Below are 20,416 nucleotides of genomic sequence, written 5' to 3' on the forward strand. Positions count from 1 at the left end.
TCTATATGGATAGCTTCAGTGTGGATTACCGAATAAATGTCAGGGTTTTTTGCGATCTGTTTTCTGTTATGTCCTAGTCGGACGTTTTGTCTGTGCTTACGACGGAGAAGTCGAAGTTTATTTATTGCCCTAATTCAACTGCAATGCCGATGAGAATAAGTTTCTTTAGCAATCATCTTATCAGAGTTTACGACAACATTTTTGGCAAACAATTTCCTATCCCACTTCAGTCGACTGCCATCGAAAAATGTATCACAGACTTTGCTTCAAATGGCAAGGACATTGCCCTACCGTGGATAGGGTCTGATGGTGTAAAGTTGTCATAAAATCGAGGGTTTTCAACTTTTGTAGAAAATAAATAAATTCTTTTAAAACTTCTACTTTTTTGTTGTTATTTTACCATCATTAAAGAATACGGTACAATGAATTTTAGAAAGAAAACTATTGATTTAAGTATTTTCATAACTCTTTCTTTTTCCTATGTATTTATGACCACTTTACCACATGAGGTGGAGGAAAGTTGTCATAGCATAGGGTAAAGTGGTCATAGTTAAAAATAGATGCAAAACCATTATAAATAACCCTAATATTCGCATTTTTCGGTTTTTATTGTTACAAGCATATACACTAGTATATGCGTGTATAAACGAGTATACAACCGTGTATACCTGTCTACAAAACCTACAAAAATGTATACGTGTCTACACGAGTATATACGTGTCAGGTATATGTATGTTTTTCTTTCGAGTATGAACAAATATTGAAGTGTGAAGACGTATATATGCCTGTACATACGAACATCATATGCATGTATGGGACAGTCCACTCAAGTATATACGAGTACACAAGTGTACACATGAGTATAGTATACTAAGTGTCAAGTGTATATACGAGTATATACAAGTGCAGACGAACACCATATGGGTGCATGCTCTTTTATCTCGAGTAGTAATTGCAATACCAGTATACCGAATACCGGTATTGTGAGCTGTTTTGCAATTTCGTAATACCGGTTTTTTTTCGATGTAAAATACCGGTATTTTTGGTATTAGCTGAAAATAAAAAAATTAAATAATAATTAAATAATTAAAAAGTTTGCAATTTAACTTATTAGATATCTACTTTCATTTTAATTGTACATTTCTTTTTCCATGATACAGTACCAAAATAAGTAGCGGAAAGATTGAAAAATGATAGTTTCATTACTAGATGGTGAGATGAATCGCATTTTCTTGCGCTCAAGTTTACCATGTTTGCATTTTTTATATTTTAATTTCACTGATCACTCATTTTGCCTTTAGTGAAAGTTTAGTCAAGTCTAATTTAGAAGGTATTTGTCCTATGAATAATTTATTTCAACCGTAAATCGCAGTTGCTTTATGCTTTTTTAAAAAATATATGTCTCAACTACTGAATTTTGGCCAAAATGTTTTCTTGTTAGTATAACAATTGGTAATTTGTTGTCACCGGTATTGGTTTGTTGTCTTGTCTAGCAATTTAGCTTTATGCTTGGTAAGATAATATTTAAAATTTATATAGTGCCTTAAAAATTAACATAGAGGTAAAGAATAATCCCTGGAACCTATTTTCAGATATTTACATAATTATAGTTGTAAAGAATTTTGAAAAGAAAACGGAAATGAATAAAAGAAACTAACGAGATCACAATTTTAGTTAAGTTCATAATAAATTTCTAACCAAGGGGCTAAGAAACAGCAAACTATGACCTAGCCTGATCAAAAGGAAATCGTTGTAGATGATATTCATATTAGAAAATTGTCTCTCGAAAAGAAATTACTAATAGCTATAAATTCAAAGAACAAAAAATAATAACATTGCTACACATGATACAAAAGAAACACACATACACAAGGATCTGTCCAAAAATTGCACGCATAGAGATGGAATTATTTGAAAATAAAGGACTTATACACAACTAGAGCAAGTTGTTAGTAGTACTACCGACCCGCGTGAATTAAGAAGGAATATTTTCAACTGCAGGGTATTTGCACTAAAATGAGTTCCAGTTTTAGAGACAATTCAATAGATGCATTATGTTTCTTAGTGTTATTGATTTTTCGTTGTGATATTTGTTCTTCATTTTATATTTGTTCACAATGCGTTTTCATGAAAAAAAAAAATTACACAAAATTATGAAATATGACAACGAAACAATATGTTTTCGATAATTGTTTGAGAAATTTCAAACACTGGTATTAATACCGGTATTCTGGTATCACGTTTTAAAAATACCGAATACCGGTATTGCATTTTTGGTCGGGTATTGCAATCCCTAATCTCGAGTATATACGTTCATACATGAGTATATACGTGTATAGCCGAAAATATAAGCATACACACGTACATATACGGGTATACACGAGTATATTCGTGTATACATCCTATGCATCTATGTAAGTCGTAAATTTATTTCACAATGGAATGGATGCATAAAGATAGCTGGTATACGATTGAAATATCACGTATAATAGTGGTGCCCAACCTGCGGCCTGTGGACCACATGCGGTGGAACTTCGTTGTGTTCTATGTTATGAAACACAATATATATTCTTAAACATTTCTAACCTACTGATCATCTTCATTCGGTTTTCAGAATGATAGTTGTAAAATTTGAAGTGAAGTAGTTACGTATTGGTTTCTAAAAAAAAGAATCCAAAGTTCGTATCAATAAAATAAGCATTCAGTAATAATGGAACCAAGTTTTAGTTTATAATTGTTTTTCATTTTCCATGTTTTCTAATTATATTTTGAAAAAGAATATATATATATATATATATATATATATATATATATATATATATATATATATATATATATATATATATATATATATATATATATATATATATATATATATATACTAGCTGACCCAGCCACGCGTTGCTGTGGCAAAGAAGTTGGATTAAAATAAACTTTTACTCATTATTTTGATAGAATCAAAGAAATTTTTAATAGAGCTTGAAATAGTATAGCCGATTTTAAAACATAAGAGATTGATAATGGGCGTGATTCAATGTAAAAACGATTAATAAATGATCCTGGAAAATTATGAGCAGCTGATGTAGCCAATTTCTGCCAGTAACATGTCATGCCAAAACCCGGAAAGTTTTCCGATAAAAGTTAATAAGCTTCCTGAAATTATCTCGGAAGCCTTTTGAAAAATTCGAAGATCTTCCTGTTCGAAGCTAGTCGTGTTTCTGGAACTTTAGTGTAAACTTAGGAAGGGATAAAAAAAAAAGCTTAGCACCTTTCTAATTTATTAAGGAACTTGTATAAGCAGTAATGCAAACATAGCCAAAGCTTAGCCAGAACTGCAAGCAAGTATCGAAATTTTTACTCAGTAATGTTTCGGATTTTTTTTTTTTTTTTTTACAATGCAGGCTGAAGAAAGTACTTATTGAATTCAGTAAGTACTAACTAAGTTTTCTATGGGAAAAGCACTATACTTACGCTTAGTAAATTTTGAAAGTATGACTTCGGCGAAAAAAAAGCAAAAATAACTTGAAAGTGATAGTAAATATCGAAACTGATTGTAAAATAACTGAATGTAGAAACTAAGAGTAAACCACCATACACTTTTAGATTCTACACTACATTTTATCACCTCAGCTTTCTCTATAGTTTGTAATCAATAACTTCTTTACAAAATACAATAACTAAATTAAAAACATATAAAAATAAAATTTTTTCAATGAAGTAGATAACATTGACTTCGAACTATTGTTTCTATTATTTGAAAACTGAAAACTGTCTAAGCACTAAGTTGTGCACAATGTTCTTGCTTAACCAGTCTTTTGATCATACGAAAAGTATGATAACTTTCCACTTGTGAGAAAGGCGATATATGGTTGCCCATGAGAGAAATATTTATGTTTCAAGTCCAAACAGAAAGAAGACATTGTTTGTTCTTGAGATCTATTTATGGTCTTTTCGAAAGCTAAACGAATCAAAAATTGAAGCCTTTCAAATGTGTTTGAAAATTATGACGCTATTAATGGATTACGTGGCAACACAAATATTTCTCCTTTAAACTTTCCCGTCAAAATTGTTGACTTTTGATGAAGAAACGTGTACCGTTGCGTAATTTAGGTGGGTTTAAATCGCGAAAAAGAATAAATTGTTGGGCCAATTTTCAACCGGAAATCGTGCAGTCACATTCCTGGTGTATCCAGGAAATTTAAAAATTCAGTTGGAATGTTTACTGCTTTGTTTTCATCGACAACTGTATAGGGTTGTTCAGCATCAATGGGGAGCTTTTTTTTCCAGCCGTCAGTAATGGATCATTATTCGCAATAATTGTAGCTAAGACAGCGTCATTGCTCAGTTGTTATACGTTACAAATCAGTCAGTTGTAAGTCGGTGGCCCAACTACCAAGTGACGGCATATCATAATAACTAAGTGGCAAATTTGAAATTGAAACGCAAAAACCTTCAGTTAAAACTAAAGCTTCATATTCATCTTTGGTGTAAAATCTGGATTTGGACATTTGTGTGTTTGTTAAACTTTATGAAATACGTCTTCAAACGTGAAAGTTATATAGTTTCTCCTTAAAAATAGTATGTCGTCAAAATTGTTTTAAACAGTTGACGAATAGTAATTCTCCTTATGTCAAACCTGCATTAGAAAATGTCAACTCCAATAACTTAGTACGACCAATAAATACAATTTGCGACATGCATCGGGATATGTATTTGACAGTCGACAATTGACGATCCACAAATATTTCTGTCTGTTCGGGAATGTTTACCGAAAACAAAACTGCTACAAAACCAGCGCGATTACAGAGGCAATTATGATTTTAAAAAAAATTAAATTTATCTGGGAATAGACTCTCAATTAGTTCACTTTTCGTCTCAACGGCAGTGTAGAAATTGTCTGGCTATTTGTTGTACTGTATATTTTGATACAGTTCAATTTCACCGTTTCCAATACCCAGCAATTGCTTAGAAAATACTTGTGCGATTAGATTATTTTGCTTTTATACTCGCATGTTCATGGCCAATCGCATTATCTCGACATTACGCTATAAAAACGATTGTTTAAAACATGCGTTGATTTCATCGGAATAACTGGTAATGTCTGCCGGAAGTCCTCAGACAGTATTCAGACAATTTCGCCTAAAAGTTTATCGTTGCCGTTTAAATCTTGCACAATCCTATGATGGGATTCGAATGAATGCTTTTACTCATGAGCCATAGTACACTTATCCCAAATTATAATTTCACTCTCTTGCAACACTACAGCCATTCTACGTTTTTTTCTTCTTTAATGTTACACATTGCGTTTTGTTTGTTATGAATATCTAATAGGCAACTTTAAAGCTGAATGTGTTGTTCGTCTACCATCTAAAAAAAGTAGCAGCAATGCCTGACGATGCAATTGTCACTACAATTTTCTGTTGCGAACGTATCTTTGCAAGAATCAATGATATTAAAAATTTGTTGGGGAAGAAAATAAAGAAAATAATTGTTTTCCGCTTAAATTCATTAACCTTCCTGAAATTAACCTGGAATATTTTTGAAGATTTCAATAGTCTTCTTGGTTAAAGGCAGAGAAACCTAACGCAGGTTTAATATAATAAAAGCCTGGAACCTTCCTGCTTTTCTAAGAAAGATCTCAAAGCATTAATGCACGCATTGCCAACGCAAAGGCAGACTCTCAACCAAGTAGCTCGAATGCAACTCCTCTGCAACTTTTGTAAAGCTTCGTTATCCAGATATCTTTTCGCACACATTTGGTGTTGAGTCAATCTGGACGAACCGTACTCGCTCCGAAACCGATACACGTATTAAATGCATTTAGTTAATCTTGATACTGGTGGAGAAAAATATTTTTCACAACGGTGGAAATCTGCAATTTGTAGCAATTCAAGGAAACGTTTTGAAAAATATAGTTGATTTTCTCAGGAAGTGAATAATAACCTGTAATATCCCGAAACGTTATATGGAAATTCTAAGCAACATTTCTGAGTTTTTTTATCATGGTGTTTTTAGTAGTAAGTCATACGATGTTAGAGTTATATCGATTAATTAACTTACACCGCCATCTATTAAGAATTTTTAGAACTAAACAATTAATTCACACTATTATTGCATAATTAATATGAAATTTGCAATAAAAAAATTATAAAAACTATCCTATCTTTTAAGTTGGACCAAATGACACATATATATGAAATTTGAGAAAAATCGGTTGAGTAGTTTCGGAGTTTACCCCGAACAAACATCGTGACACGAGATTTTTATATATATAGATATATATGTTAGAACCGCCGCTCGGTTCTTATTACGAATCTTGATTTTCGCAAGTTGCAGTGTTGTGCCGCGATAATCTACCGCGTGGGAAGAGGACAAAGCTACATTCACAACATCTTTATTTTTACATAGCATATACCAGCAGGAACTTCTCTTAACTAACCCCCTTGTTTAGTTGTGCTACGATTTTTATATAGGGAATATCATTAAAAGATTACAGATAATTATCCCTCGATCATGTGATCTCACGTGATCTATATAGGAGGAGCAGATTGCAATAACGAAATATTATTGGGCTTTGCACCGCAGACAGAGGCTGGCTTAAGTCTGGAGGTTAAAATAGTGTCTGGTAGGTACTTTAAGGGAAAACTTATCTGAGCCTAGAACATAACCATATATGGTATGAGAAGCATTTAAGTGTGTAATAAATAATGTCTGTGACTCATACGCGCTGACATATAAGTGAACAGAACTTAATATGGAAAAGACCTAGCAAAGGATTTTTCATATTACATCCCCCCTCCCCCAAAGAATACGACAGGATTGAAGAGGGAAAAAAAAATGAAGACGGGAAATTATCTGCAACCTCTTTCCTTTTTTTTTTTTTTTTTTGTTTCAATCTGAAATGCTAACATTATACACATTACATATACAATAACACTACAGTTACTAATAAAAACACAGTACAATTAAAATGACATTGTAGTTTGAGGTAAAATTATGTAATACTCAATACTTTTTGTACGTTCTCTACATAATTCAACATATGTACTCTACATTCTTTCTTCTTTAGCTCAAAGATGAACAATAATATTATTTCACTCGTGAGATAGCTTGAAGTTGCTCGGTACATTATATTTCCTCAGTTTAGATATATGAACTGTTTGTGATGGTTTTTTTTTTTTTTTTTGGTATGCGCATTCGGTTTGTTAATTTCATAATTAACATCTGAATTTTTTTGAAGAATTTTATATATGGTCCACTGAATGGTTGAGACAGTTTTCGAGAATTAGGGTATTTGAATTCTTCATATATGACAGTGTCATTTGTATTAAAAGTTTTATCCACAAATCTTGCATCGTAGTATATCTTATTTCTTTCGTGGTATTCTTTAGTTCTTTCAACTGCCAATTTCCTTGCTTGTTCGACCGGAGGATATATGTCTTCTTTTATTGGATTTTCAAAAGGTACAATACCATACATTAAATATGAAGGAGGAAATTTTGTTACTGAGTGTGGAGTCAAATTGTATTCTTGAGTCACCTGCTCCAGTAATTTAGGCCGAGGAACTTTTTTAGAAGTTTCATTCACTTTACACTTTAATCGAGTGACATTGGTTTAGTCTTTCCACTTTGCCATTACATTCTGGCCTGTGTGCTGTAGTTAACAATTGTTTAATTTTATTGTGCTTTAGAAACTTCTTAAAATGGGAAGACGTAAATGCCGGATTCTTATCACTCAAAATACTTTTAGGCACTTGTACGCTGAAGACTTGCTTAAGAAAGTTAATATATGTTTCAGAAGTAATTGACTTTGACGCAAAAGACCACATATATCTTGAATGAGGTCAATGATTAATGTCATATACTTTTTAGTGGAGTTGTAGTAATTGAAACCAGCCACACTATCTACTGCAACAAGATCAAAGGATTTTTCAACCGGAGGCATTGATTGTAGCAGGCCAAAACTTTTTTGCCGAGGTTTTTTATTTACCTGACACGTATGACAATGCTTGTTAAAATTAGTTATGTCTATTGTTATATTTTGCCAATAGTAAACAGGCGTAAGTAAATTAATTGTTTTTTGAATTCTAGGATGTCCAAATTTTTCACGGACAGTTTTGAGTAGTTTATATCTTAAGGAGAATGGAACAACGATTCTCGTAAAACCCTTTCTACATAAAATATTATTAATTTCAATGAAATTACTCGTTAAATTGTCATTTTTTTGAGCCTCTTTAATTTCCTCCAATTGTAGTAGATGTGAAGCTTTAGGTTCCAGTAACTGTTACTGCATCTTCCTCTTTTAGATTACTTTTTGGTATGTCTCTTGAGAGCATATTAGCCTCAAAATTCATGGTACATTTCGTGTACCTAATATCATAGTCATACATGCTTAATAACAAGGACCATCGGAACAAACGTCCTTTTAAATTTTTTACATTTTTGAGCCAAACTAACGAGGCGTGATCAGTATGTATGGTAATTTTTCGACCAAAAAGATAGTGATGAAATTTGTTTAAAGAATCGACTTCAACCAGACATTCCAGCTCCGTAATTCCATAATTTTTTTCATAATCCTTTAAAGAGCGGGAATGGAAAGCTATAGGATGTAAGGTACCAGAATCATCAGGCTGTTTCAGTACTGCTCCTACACCAGTTTGACTCGCGTCAACACAAATATGACATTCTTTGCTAGGATCAAATATTTTTAAAATAGGTTTATAAATTAATGAATTTTTCAAAACTTCAAACGCTTCCTGGCATTCATCTGTACATTGCCAAGTTGTGTCTTTTTTCAGCAAACGATTTAATGGATTTCTAATAGTCGCATACTTGTTTATAAATTTGTGATACACATTTATTGACCCCAAAAATCTTTGAAGAGATTTGACATTGGTTGGTGGTTGCAATTTTTTAATAGCTTCAATATTACTATTATCTGGAGTAACAATTCCATTACAAATTTCATAACCTAAAAATTCGATTTTTGTCTGTAAAAAAGAGCATTTAGAAGCTTTTAGCTTAATGTTTTCTGTCCTGCACATTTCAAAGATTTGTTTAAGGTGATTTAAATGTTCTGTAAGAGTCTCAGAAAAAATAATTATATCATCAGAATAGTTAGTTGCAAATTTAATTTTTTGTTTTGTCAGAATTCGGCGCAGAGTTCTCTGGAAAATACTTCCGGAATTTTTCCAACCAAACGGTAATTTATTCTACTCATATAGGCCACTGTTAGTGACAAATTCAAGTTTTTCTGTATCTTGGGGATGTATGGGTATACGCCAATATCTCGACGCCATGTCTAATTTTGAGAAATATCGGCTTTTTCCTAATTTATCTAATGAGTGTTTCTATTAAGGGCAATAGTTCTGCATCTGCTTTTGTAATTTGGTTCAACTTCCTGTAGTCTATGCATAATCGACTTTTTTTATTTTCGTCTTTTTTAAAAACTAGGGTAACGGGCGCACTATAAGGACTTGAGCTCTCTTTTATTATTTTTGCTTTTAGCAATTCTCGAATTTGATTGTCAATTTCTTCCTGTTGTTTAGGGGACGTTTTATATGCCCTTAATGTCACCGGTAAGTCTGATGTTAACCTTACCCGTTGTGGTTCAATTCTAATAGTTCCAATATCATACTTATTTATCGAAAATATATCGTCATAATTTTGGAGCATTTCCTTCAGATCCGCATTTTTTCCGTTTTCCGAATCCCGGTTGATTGACTGACGTGAGCGTAGGCCTCCACCCCCGCAATCCAACACGGAAACCTTAGAAAAATGAAGAGAATCATTTTTTTCTCTTCTCCAAATTTTCTTTTTTCCTCCTTGATTACCGGTGCTATTAATTGCCTTTTTTATGCTATTTTCAGTTCGATTTTCCTTAAAACATTTTTTCTTTTTAGTTTTGTTAACTTTTTTTTTTACGCTTACATTTCTTTAATTTAGTATTTTCATTTAAAGGATCATTATTTTCACCGTCCTTAACCTTGATTTCAGGCAAAATGTGCAAAGACAAATCATTTAGCGCGGACTGAGAAAAAGTGATCAGTTTTTTTTCCGATCCTGCATAACGACCCGTCTCATACAGTCAATGACTAAATGAAATCAAATGCTACTCTTTAAACCTAATGTGGCATATGGTAAATCGGTGTCTAGAATAAAAAATTCCACTGGTCAAACGATATTACCAACTTTAAGGTGGAGCGTACATGTTCGGTTAAGTGTCAGAATTCCCTGGGTTTGCTTAACATTCACGATTGTTTTTTCTTCAATCGAGACAGTTAATGTTTTTGCAATCAGAACGTTTAAGGTTGATCCTGTATCTAAATTTAAACAAATCTTTTGTAATAACCTCGAGTTTCTTTTATTTTTAGTGCACACTTCATTATATAATTTATTTTCATTATATAATTTCTTTTCACTTTTGTGGATTATTTCGCCTTCTATATACCCGGGCACTAGTAATTGTCATGCTTCATTTGAATTTTCCTCTCCTTCCCTAAATTGTTTATCCTTATTCGGGGACTCTAGTAATGGTTCAACCATCGAGGTATTTGGTTTATTTATGCAGGTTTGTGTCCAATGATATGCGTTAATAATTCCTTGTTGTGCGCAGAATTTACAAGGATTAGAAGGTAGCTCCAGTGTATAATGTGTTGTTTGTTTTTTACGGGCGTTCTTTTCCTCATTTTGGTTTAAAACACGACGTTTGTCCTGTGGTTGACTAAAATTATTTCATGGAAAATTATTTCTACTTTGGTGAGCGTAATTAGGGTTTTGCCGAAAATTGTTTTGCATTTGGTTTCGCGGTACCCAGTTTTGATAAAATTGGGTAGGTCCCCTATAAGCACTTGGTTGTTGTGTCTTGGTCTTAAATTCATTTTTTGACATTTCATGTTGTACCTCGTTAATTATCTTAGTGACCACTTGAAGCCATACTGTGGGAGTTTGTGGGTCTTTAATTAGCAGAAAAGATTTAATTTGTTGCGGCAACCCAACTGAGAGCCCTTCTAGAATATGTTTGTTACTGAGATTTATTTTACTCCCCAGTTCTACTTTTTCAGTGAAATAAGAGAATAATTCTTTGGCGTTTCCAGAGAATCTTAAGTTCTAGAAATCTGTGAAACTACTCATCGGGGTGAAATAATGTTCCTCAAAAATGTCTATTATCTCGCGAAAAGAAGTGCAACACAAACATTGATTAACATAGATTTTTAAGGCGGATCCGCAAATACATTTCTGAAAATTTTTTAACTTCCAGCTATCGTTTAATTTATTTAGGTTCGTTTGTTGGTTAAAATGAGCTAACCAAGCTGAAAAATTTATTCCCAACTCTTGCTCAAACAATAAGATTTCTGGATTGCTACCCGTATTTGTTTGTTTTGCTTCATTTTCAGAAGCAGAAAAATCCCGGCTAAATTTAGTTCTTGTATTCCCTCAGTAACAGTTTGGCATTCCTCATCTGTGTTACTTACGTTTAATTCAGGCGGTACCTCAGCTTGAGTTTCAGCATCTTTTCGGTTTGACTCTTCGTTTTCCATTTTTGAATTATTTTTTATTAGAAGGGACTATTTCTGGGTCATTTTCTATTTCAAGGTTTTGACTAGTTTTGCCACTACGCAATATCATTATCTCTAATTTCACCAAACTTTAAAGCATTTCTTCTACTTTCCACATTCATATTCAAATTATTTAGTAAAATTTTAACAAGTGCTACAAATTAAAGACGTATAAAAATAGTACCACAAAAGAGACTATCTTACTTTAAATCAGAACAGAAAACACATTTACATTACATGAAACATTTTTGGCAACCAATCAAAATACTACCATAATGGCATGAGCCTTTTAAAGAGTTTGGCCGATAAATATTATGCATATTAGCCATAATTAATGCAAAGAGATCATCAAAACCTTTCCCTAGAAATCACAATATAAACGAAAATACTTATTTCAAGAAAGTAAAAATATCATATTCCGAAATCTAAAAAAAATGTAACTCAATCAACAGCCTGATCTCAAGATTTTAGTTGAACGAAAGAAAAAAAAACACATAAGAGATCCTTGTAAATCGAACTTTCAACGAGCGAGGCCCCTTTCATCTGATCAGCACAGTAAACCATATGGTGGCACAATTTATCACCAGGCAAGTGGATCCTAATAATGCTTTCGCACACTGGATGGGTCACACACACACACTCAGCAGATGCAAATCACTAGCACTCGGAAAATTCTTTGCTGGAGTTCCAGTGAAATGGTCTCTGGTCTCCATCTTGCACTTAAAACTTTCTTTTTCTTTCTTCGGATATTCTGAAGTGGTTTCACTGTTGTTAGCGGTTAACTCCGAAAGACACTGTTTCGATGTCTTGAAGCAAAAAATCCTCTTGCGGATAAAGCATGGTATTATCTTACGCAAACCCCTCAATGCTGTAAAAATTTTAAAATGCTACAGCTCTGCCCTCATTTATCATCCTACCGGCTTGTAAGAACCGCCGCTCGGTTCTTATTACGAATCTTGATTTTCGCAAGTTGCAGTGTTGTGCCGTGATAATCTACCACGTAGGAAGAGGACAAAGCTACATTCACAACATCTTTATTTTTACATAGAATATACCAGCAGGAACTTCTCTTAACTAACCGCCTTGTTTAGTTGTGCTACGTTTTTTATGTAGGGAATATCATTAAAGGTTACAGATAATTATCCCTCGATCATGTGATCTCACGTGATCTATATAGGAGGAGCAGATTGCAATAACGAAATATTATTGGGCTTTGCACCGCAGATAGAGGCTGGCTTAAGTCTGGAGGGAAAAATAGTGTCTGGTAGGTACTTTAAGGGAAAACTTATCTGAGCCTAGAACATAACCATATATGGTATGAGAAGCATTTAAGTGTGTAATAAATAATGTCTGTGACTCATACGCGCTGACATATAAGTGAACAGAACTCAAAAAGGAAAAGGCCTAGCAAAGGATTTTTCACATTATATATATATATATATATATATATATATATATATATATATATATATATATATATATATATATATATATATAAATCTCGTGTCACGATGTTTGTTCGGGGTAAACTCCGAAACTACTCAACCGATTTTTCTCAAATTTCATATATATGTGTCATTTGGTCCAACTTAAAAGATAGGATAGTTTTTATATTTTTTTATTGCAAATTTCATATTAATTATGCAATAATAGTGTGAATTAATTGTTTAGTTCTAAAAATTCTTAATAGATGGCGGTGTAAGTTAATTAATCGATATAACTCTAACATCGTATGACTTACTACTAAAAACACCATGATAAAAAAACTCAGAAATGTTGCTTAGAATTTCCATATAACGTTTCGGGATATTACAGGTTATTATTCACTTCCTGAGAAAATCAACTATATTTTTCAAAACGTTTCCTTGAATTGCTACAAATTGCAGATTTCCACCGTTGTGAAAAATATTTTTCTCCACCAGTATCAAGATTAACTAAATGCATTTAATACGTGTATCGGTTTCGGAGCGAGTACGGTTCGTCCAGATTGACTCAACACCAAATGTGTGCGAAAAGATATCTGGATAACGAAGCTTTACAAAAGTTGCAGAGGAGTTGCATTCGAGCTACTTGCTTGAGAGTCTGCCTTTGCGTTGGCAATGCGTGCATTAATGCTTTGAGATCTTTCTTAGAAAAGCAGGAAGGTTCCAGGCTTTTATTATATTAAACCTGCGTTAGGTTTCTCTGCCTTTAACCAAGAAGACTACTGAAATCTTCAAAAATATTCCAGGTTAATTTCAGGAAGGTTAATGAATTTAAGCGGAAAACAATTATTTTCTTTATTTTCTTCCCCAACAAATTTTTAATATCATTGATTCTTGCAAAGATACGTTCGCAACAGAAAATTGTAGGGACAATTGCATCGTCAGGCATTGCTGCTACTTTTTTTAGATGGTAGACGAACAACACATTCAGCTTTAAAGTTGCCTATTAGATATTCATAACAAACAAAACGCAATGTGTAACATTAAAGAAAAAAAAAACGTAGAATGGCTGTAGTGTTGCAAGAGAGTGAAATTATAATTTGGGATAAGTGTACTATGGCTCATGAGTAAAAGCATTCATTCGAAGCCCATCATAGGATTGTGCAAGATTTAAACGGCAACGATAAACTTTTAGGCGAAATTGTCTGAATACTGTCTAGGGCTCGACCGATGGCATTTTTTGGCCGATGGGCCGATGCCGATTGTTGGCCGATTGTTCAAAGACAGACGATGGCCGATGGCCGATTGTTTTCCTCCAAATGGCCGATGGCCGATGGCCGATGCCGTCGGCCGATGGCAAAAAAAAAAAAATCAAACAAAAATAAATGGATAAGATTATCAGGGATTTAAAGGATCGCTGATTCATTTCATTTTACTTTCTTTCTACGAATAAGGAATCGTATAATCACAAAAAAAAAGAAAATCAGATTTCGACCTAAACTTCTATTTTACGATCACCCAGTTTAAAGTTCACAAGTTTTTCCGGCACATTTGTACATGCATATGTATTTAAGAACATATAGATATATCCATTTTGAACGCCTCCTCAGTTAATTATCACAAATTCTCTTGTGATGTCTTCATGCGCGTAAACTTGCGTCACTCAAAAAAGTTATGAAATAGTAAGTTGAAAACACATACTTACGTAGTATGATCTGAAAGTTCAGGACAAATTGTATACAACCTTACCCTGAGTAGTTCACATTACCGAAGCACATCTATCTACAAAATAGTCACCTTGGACGACTATGCACTTCTGCCAATGTTCGTATAGCTTTTCGAAGCACTCCTGGAAGACATTTTACGCAACCTCCTGTAAGGCCTCTTGCGTTGCTGCTTTTAACTTCATCGTGGGGAAGAAGGCGACTTTCATGTTGAGGATGCACGGTTCGATTGGTCAATACTCTGATATGACAAACAAATAACACAACGTTTCGTCCGACTTAGCTCCGTGTGACTTCTACCTGCTCAGAGCAAAAAAACATTTGCAAGGACGCCGTTTTCTTCCGTCAGGAGAAGATAAAGCTGCATCACAGAAGGTAGCAAAAAATGGCTTCCAGGAGTGTTTCCAAAAGTTATATGAACACTGGACGAAGTACATAGTCCCTCAAGGTGATCTTTTGAAGTTGGAGGTGCTTCGGTAATGTGAACTATTCTGGGTAAGGTTCTATACAGCTTGTCCCCGAACTTTTGGATCGTACTACGTACAATATGTATAGGGTGTAGTTATGCTTCTCCTTTTTTGACTGCTGTATGATGAAAGAGCAAGTACAACAGCTAAAAAAAAGAAAGAAAAAAAAGGAAGAAAAACAAAAAGACTGTTTAATAACCAATTGATTTGTTTTTTTTTTTTTTCTTTTTTCTTTTCTTTTAATTGAACATATAACTAAGATTTCAGTAATATTGTAGTAATGTATGGATTTAGGTACACTAAAATTAGTTTAAAAACATTAAATTATGTTGTTTAATCATTAAAAAAAAAGAATAAAACTATGAAACCGTCAACAAATTACGCAATTAAAGTGAAAAGATTGCACGTAGACATTTTTTAGTCATCAAATTAACCAAAAAAGGTAACAGGTAAATTACATTACTAAATCATAATAGGAATATTTTTGTACCTATTTAAAATTTATGAAAAGAAAAGTTTGCATTTTTCATAAAAGCTATTACAGTGACATACATTTTGCTGAAAAAAGAAATAGTCATAAAAAGAGCGAGGTTCTTAAAACGCAGCTATAATAAACAAACTCAATATTTACACCAAGTTAATAACTGAATAAATATACTACTTGATCTGATGTTTGCACACATAATATTGAACAATTTGATTGCTTAATCTTTTATGAAGCTTTACAAACAAGTTCAAATTAAATTTTTAAATTTAAGAATAACTTTCTGAAATTTAAAAAATTCCATAATAGAAAATCCCTGAAATGTTTCTATAAAAACGAAAATAACTTATTCATTGATTTTATATAAATACAAAAAAATATTTACTTACAACAGAAAAAACATCGATCACTATTAATGATGCAAAAAAGATGGCGCATTACGAAATATAGGTGAAACGAGTATGACAAATACGCAAAATGACATTTCTTGACCAAAATAAATAATCGCTATAAATATTTAAGAAATGCTTGAAACGACGAGGGAGGGTTAAGGGGGGAGGAGTCACCCACTGATTTTGGAGTAACTCACACTTCGGCCCCAACTTCGGCCTCATTTTTTTAGTACAGAACCGCTACCACCAACGCCTCGGAAGAGTTTCTGAATCTACTTCAGCACTTCTGAAGAAAAAATTCAAAAGACCCTTTGATTTTCGAATTATGTCACCATTCAAAACGTCTTTAATCAATTTCTTACATTAATGCTCTAGATTATTTCTAAACAATAAATTAAGTTTGAAAAAAAATCTCTAATTTTTTGAATGGTGTTACTTTAAACAGCTCAGAAGTATTAGTTAGTACTAGAGTTTAATTTCAGAAATTGAGGGAGTGGGAGGAGGGGCACGCAAGTGTTCTCGGAAATTCAAAAAATAGTCGTGAAAAATAGAGTTTAAAATAATCATAAACATGGAGCAGAACAAAACTTTTAAAACTTGCACCGGAGTTTGTTTTGACGTGCAGTGGCGGATTTAAAATATAGCAAATGTTGCAATTGCACGGGAGGCCCCATAATTATAGGGGCACCGTAAGAGTTACAAAAATGCTTATGATAAATGTTTTACAACTTCCGTGATAGAGAAATAGGGCCCCAAAACGTATTTCGACGGGCCCCAAACTTGTAACTTTGCTGAAGCGATACAGAAAAGACTGCATTACTGTGATTCATATTACAAGTATTGAAAAATTAAAAATTTACCGTCGGTTCAACAGGAATCTACCAAAATGACACAAAAACCGGTTTCACCATCTCATATTTGTTTCCATAATCTCCAATTCGGCAATATATCACCAAATGATTGTCAGTCTGAGAGGCTAGATTAGTTTTGCATTGAAATAAGTAATTAATAGCTATAAAAAGTAAGTAAACCGGCTTTGGAGAACACCCGATCGAAAACAAAAAAAGAAGTGCACAACTGGAACGTACGCACACCCCACATGCGAAAACTTTACCTTCTACAGCTTACCATCTTAGAGTTATGACTTATGAGAGATATATACGTACATCCAGCTGCAAGAAACAACGCAATAATTAACTTGTTTGGTAATCTGAATGCAGTATTAAAAACTCTTTCAGGGGTGACTAAAATAGAAATTCATACTGAAATTTAAGTAAACAATTTTATATGAAAACAATAACTCTCTTTACTTTGTATTAAAAAGTAAAACAGCAAAGGTCCTTTTTTTTTTTTCAAAAACATCGGCCAATTCCATCGGCTTTTCGATGTATTTTAAGGCCGATGGGCCGATGTTTCCCGCAAGTTAGCATCGGCCGCCGATGCCGATGCCGATGGCTAAATTGTTGAACCATCGGCGCCGATGCATCGGCCAGGCCGATGCATCGGTCGAGTCCTAATACTGTCTGGGGACTTCCGGCAGACATTACCAGTTATTCCGATGAAATCAACGCATGTTTAAAACAATCGTTTTTATAGCGTAATGTCGAGATAATGCGATTGGCCATGAACATGCGAGTATAAAAGCAAAATAATCTAATCGCACAAGTATTTTCTAAGCAATTGCTGGGTATTGGAAACGGTGAAATTGAACTGTATCAAAATATACAGTACAACAAATAGCCAGACAATTTCTACACTGCCGTTGAGACGAAAAGTGAACTAATTGAGAGTCTATTCCCAGATAAATTTAATTTTTTTTAAATTATAATTGCCTCTGTAATCGCGCTGGTTTTGTAGCAGTTTTGTTTTCGGTAAGCATTCCCGAACAGACAGAAATATTTGCGGATCGTCAATTGTCGACTGTCAAATACATATCCCGATGCATGTCACAAATTGTATTTATTGGTCGTACTAAGTTATTGGAGTTGACATTTTCTAATGCAGGTTTGATATAAGGAGAATTACTATTCGTCAACTGTTTAAAACAATTTTGACGACATACTATTTTTAAGGAGAAACTACATAACTTTCACGTTTGAAGACGTATTTCATAAAGTTTAACAAACACACAAATGTCCAAATCCAGATTTTACACCAAAGATGAATATGAAGCTTTAATTTTAACTGAAGGTTTTTGCGTTTCAATTTCAAATTTGCCACTTAGTTATTATGATATGCCGTCACTTGGTAGTTGGGCCACCGACTTACAACTGACTGATTTGTAACGTATAACAACTGAGCAATGACGCTGTCTTAGCTACAATTATTGCAAATAATGATCCATTACTGACGGCTGGAAAAAAAAAGCTCCCCATTGATGCTGAACAACCCTATACAGTTGTCGATGAAAACAAAGCAGTAAACATTCCAACTGAATTTTTAAATTTCCTGGATACACCAGGAATGTGACTGCACGATTTCCGGTTGAAAATTGGCCCAACAATTTATTCTTTTTCGCGATTTAAACCCACCTAAATTACGCAACGGTACACGTTTCTTCATCAAAAGTCAACAATTTTGACGGGAAAGTTTAAAGGAGAAATATTTGTGTTGCCACGTAATCCATTAATAGCGTCATAATTTTCAAACACATTTGAAAGGCTTCAATTTTTGATTCGTTGAGCTTTCGAAAAGACCATAAATAGATCTCAAGAACAAACAATGTCTTCTTTCTGTTTGGACTTGAAACATAAATATTTCTCTCATGGGCAACCATATATCGCCTTTCTCACAAGTGGAAAGTTATCATACTTTTCGTATGATCAAAAGACTGGTTAAGCAAGAACATTGTGCACAACTTAGTGCTTAGACAGTTTTCAGTTTTCAAATAATAGAAACAATAGTTCGAAGTCAATGTTATCTACTTCATTGAAAAAATTTAATTTTTATATGTTTTTAATTTAGTTATTGTATTTTGTAAAGAAGTTATTGATTACAAACTATAGAGAAAGCTGAGGTGATAAAATGTAGTGTAGAATCTAAAAGTGTATGGTGGTTTACTCTTAGTTTCTACATTCGGTTATTTTACAATCAGTTTCGATATTTACTCTCACTTTCAAGTTATTTTTGCTTTTTTTTCGCCGAAGTCATACTTTCAAAATTTACTAAGCGTAAGTATAGTGCTTTTCCCATAGAAAACTTAGTTAGTACTTACTGAATTCAATAAGTACTTTCTTCAGCCTGCATTGTAAAAAAAAAAAAAAAAAATCCGAAACACTGAGTAAAAATTTCGATACTTGCTTGCAGTTCTGGCTAAGCTTTGGCTATGTTTGCATTACTGCTTATACAAGTTCCTTAATAAATTAGAAAAGTGCTAAGCTTTTTTTTTTATCCCTTCCTAAGTTTACACTAAAGTTCCAGAAACACGACTAGCTTCGAACAGGAAGATCTTCGAATTTTTCAAAAGGCTTCCGAGATAATTTCAGGAAGCTTATTAACTTTTATCGGAAAACTTTCCGGGTTTTGGCATGACATGTTACTGGCAGAAATTGGCTACATCAGCTGCTCATAATTTTCCAGGAACATTTATTAATCGTTTTTACATTGAATCACGTCCATTATCAATCTCCTATGTTTTAAAATTGGCTATACTATTTTAAGCTCTATTAAAAATTTCTTTGATTCTATCAAAATAATGAGTAAAAGTTTATTTTAATCCAACTTCTTTGCCACAGCAACGCGTGGCTGGGTCAGCTAGTATATATATATATAGTGTGCGTGTCTTGGTACTTTGCCCTCGGTAAAATTAAAGAACTTAGTTTTTTTAAAGTTATTTTTTGAATAGAGCAAAAATGTGACTTGTTTGTTTATTTTTCACTGATAGCGGTGAAAAAGTCTTTAAAATGATATCTTACTTTGAAGTTTGAAGAAGTATTAAGGAAGTTATGACTTACCTACAAAAACACCCAACACCCTAGAGAATTAATATGTATCGTACTGCGATCTACCGGGAGAAAATAAACTCGTTTTTTTTTCCTGATTTCAGTGCAGCTACTTAACTGTGGTTCAGAACCCTTCCTCCATTTAATTAAGATTATATATTCATCGAAACTTGGATCAGAAATCAGCTGAGGACAAGTAACCATTGAACCTACATTTCTTGGCCGATGGGAGGACCGATCCAACGGCCTTTTTTATTAGCAGGACGTTCTCACTAGCTGAGCTAACTGACCTCCATCTCGGGATGCCATAAGGGTCCGATTAATTTCTGGAATGAGAGTTTCTCAGTCTCTTTTTTGGTCCATTTCCTGCTTTTTTTTTGAGGGGGGGGGGTTGGTAGGAGAGACAAGAAATACTTCCATACATATT

At 33.4% G+C, this 20,416-nt stretch overlaps 1 protein-coding gene across 1 annotated transcript in view; it reads left to right on the forward strand.

The window, feature by feature from the left end:
- The window catches only part of LOC129219094 (integrin alpha-IIb-like), an 85,832-nt gene that overhangs the window by 14,244 nt on the left and 51,172 nt on the right, over positions 1-20,416 (forward strand). The gene's annotated exons all lie outside the window — the stretch shown is intronic.

The sequence above is a fragment of the Uloborus diversus genome, chromosome 3 (assembly GCF_026930045.1).
Source record: "Uloborus diversus isolate 005 chromosome 3, Udiv.v.3.1, whole genome shotgun sequence".
In the NCBI taxonomy this organism is placed as follows: Eukaryota; Metazoa; Arthropoda; class Arachnida; order Araneae; family Uloboridae; genus Uloborus; species Uloborus diversus.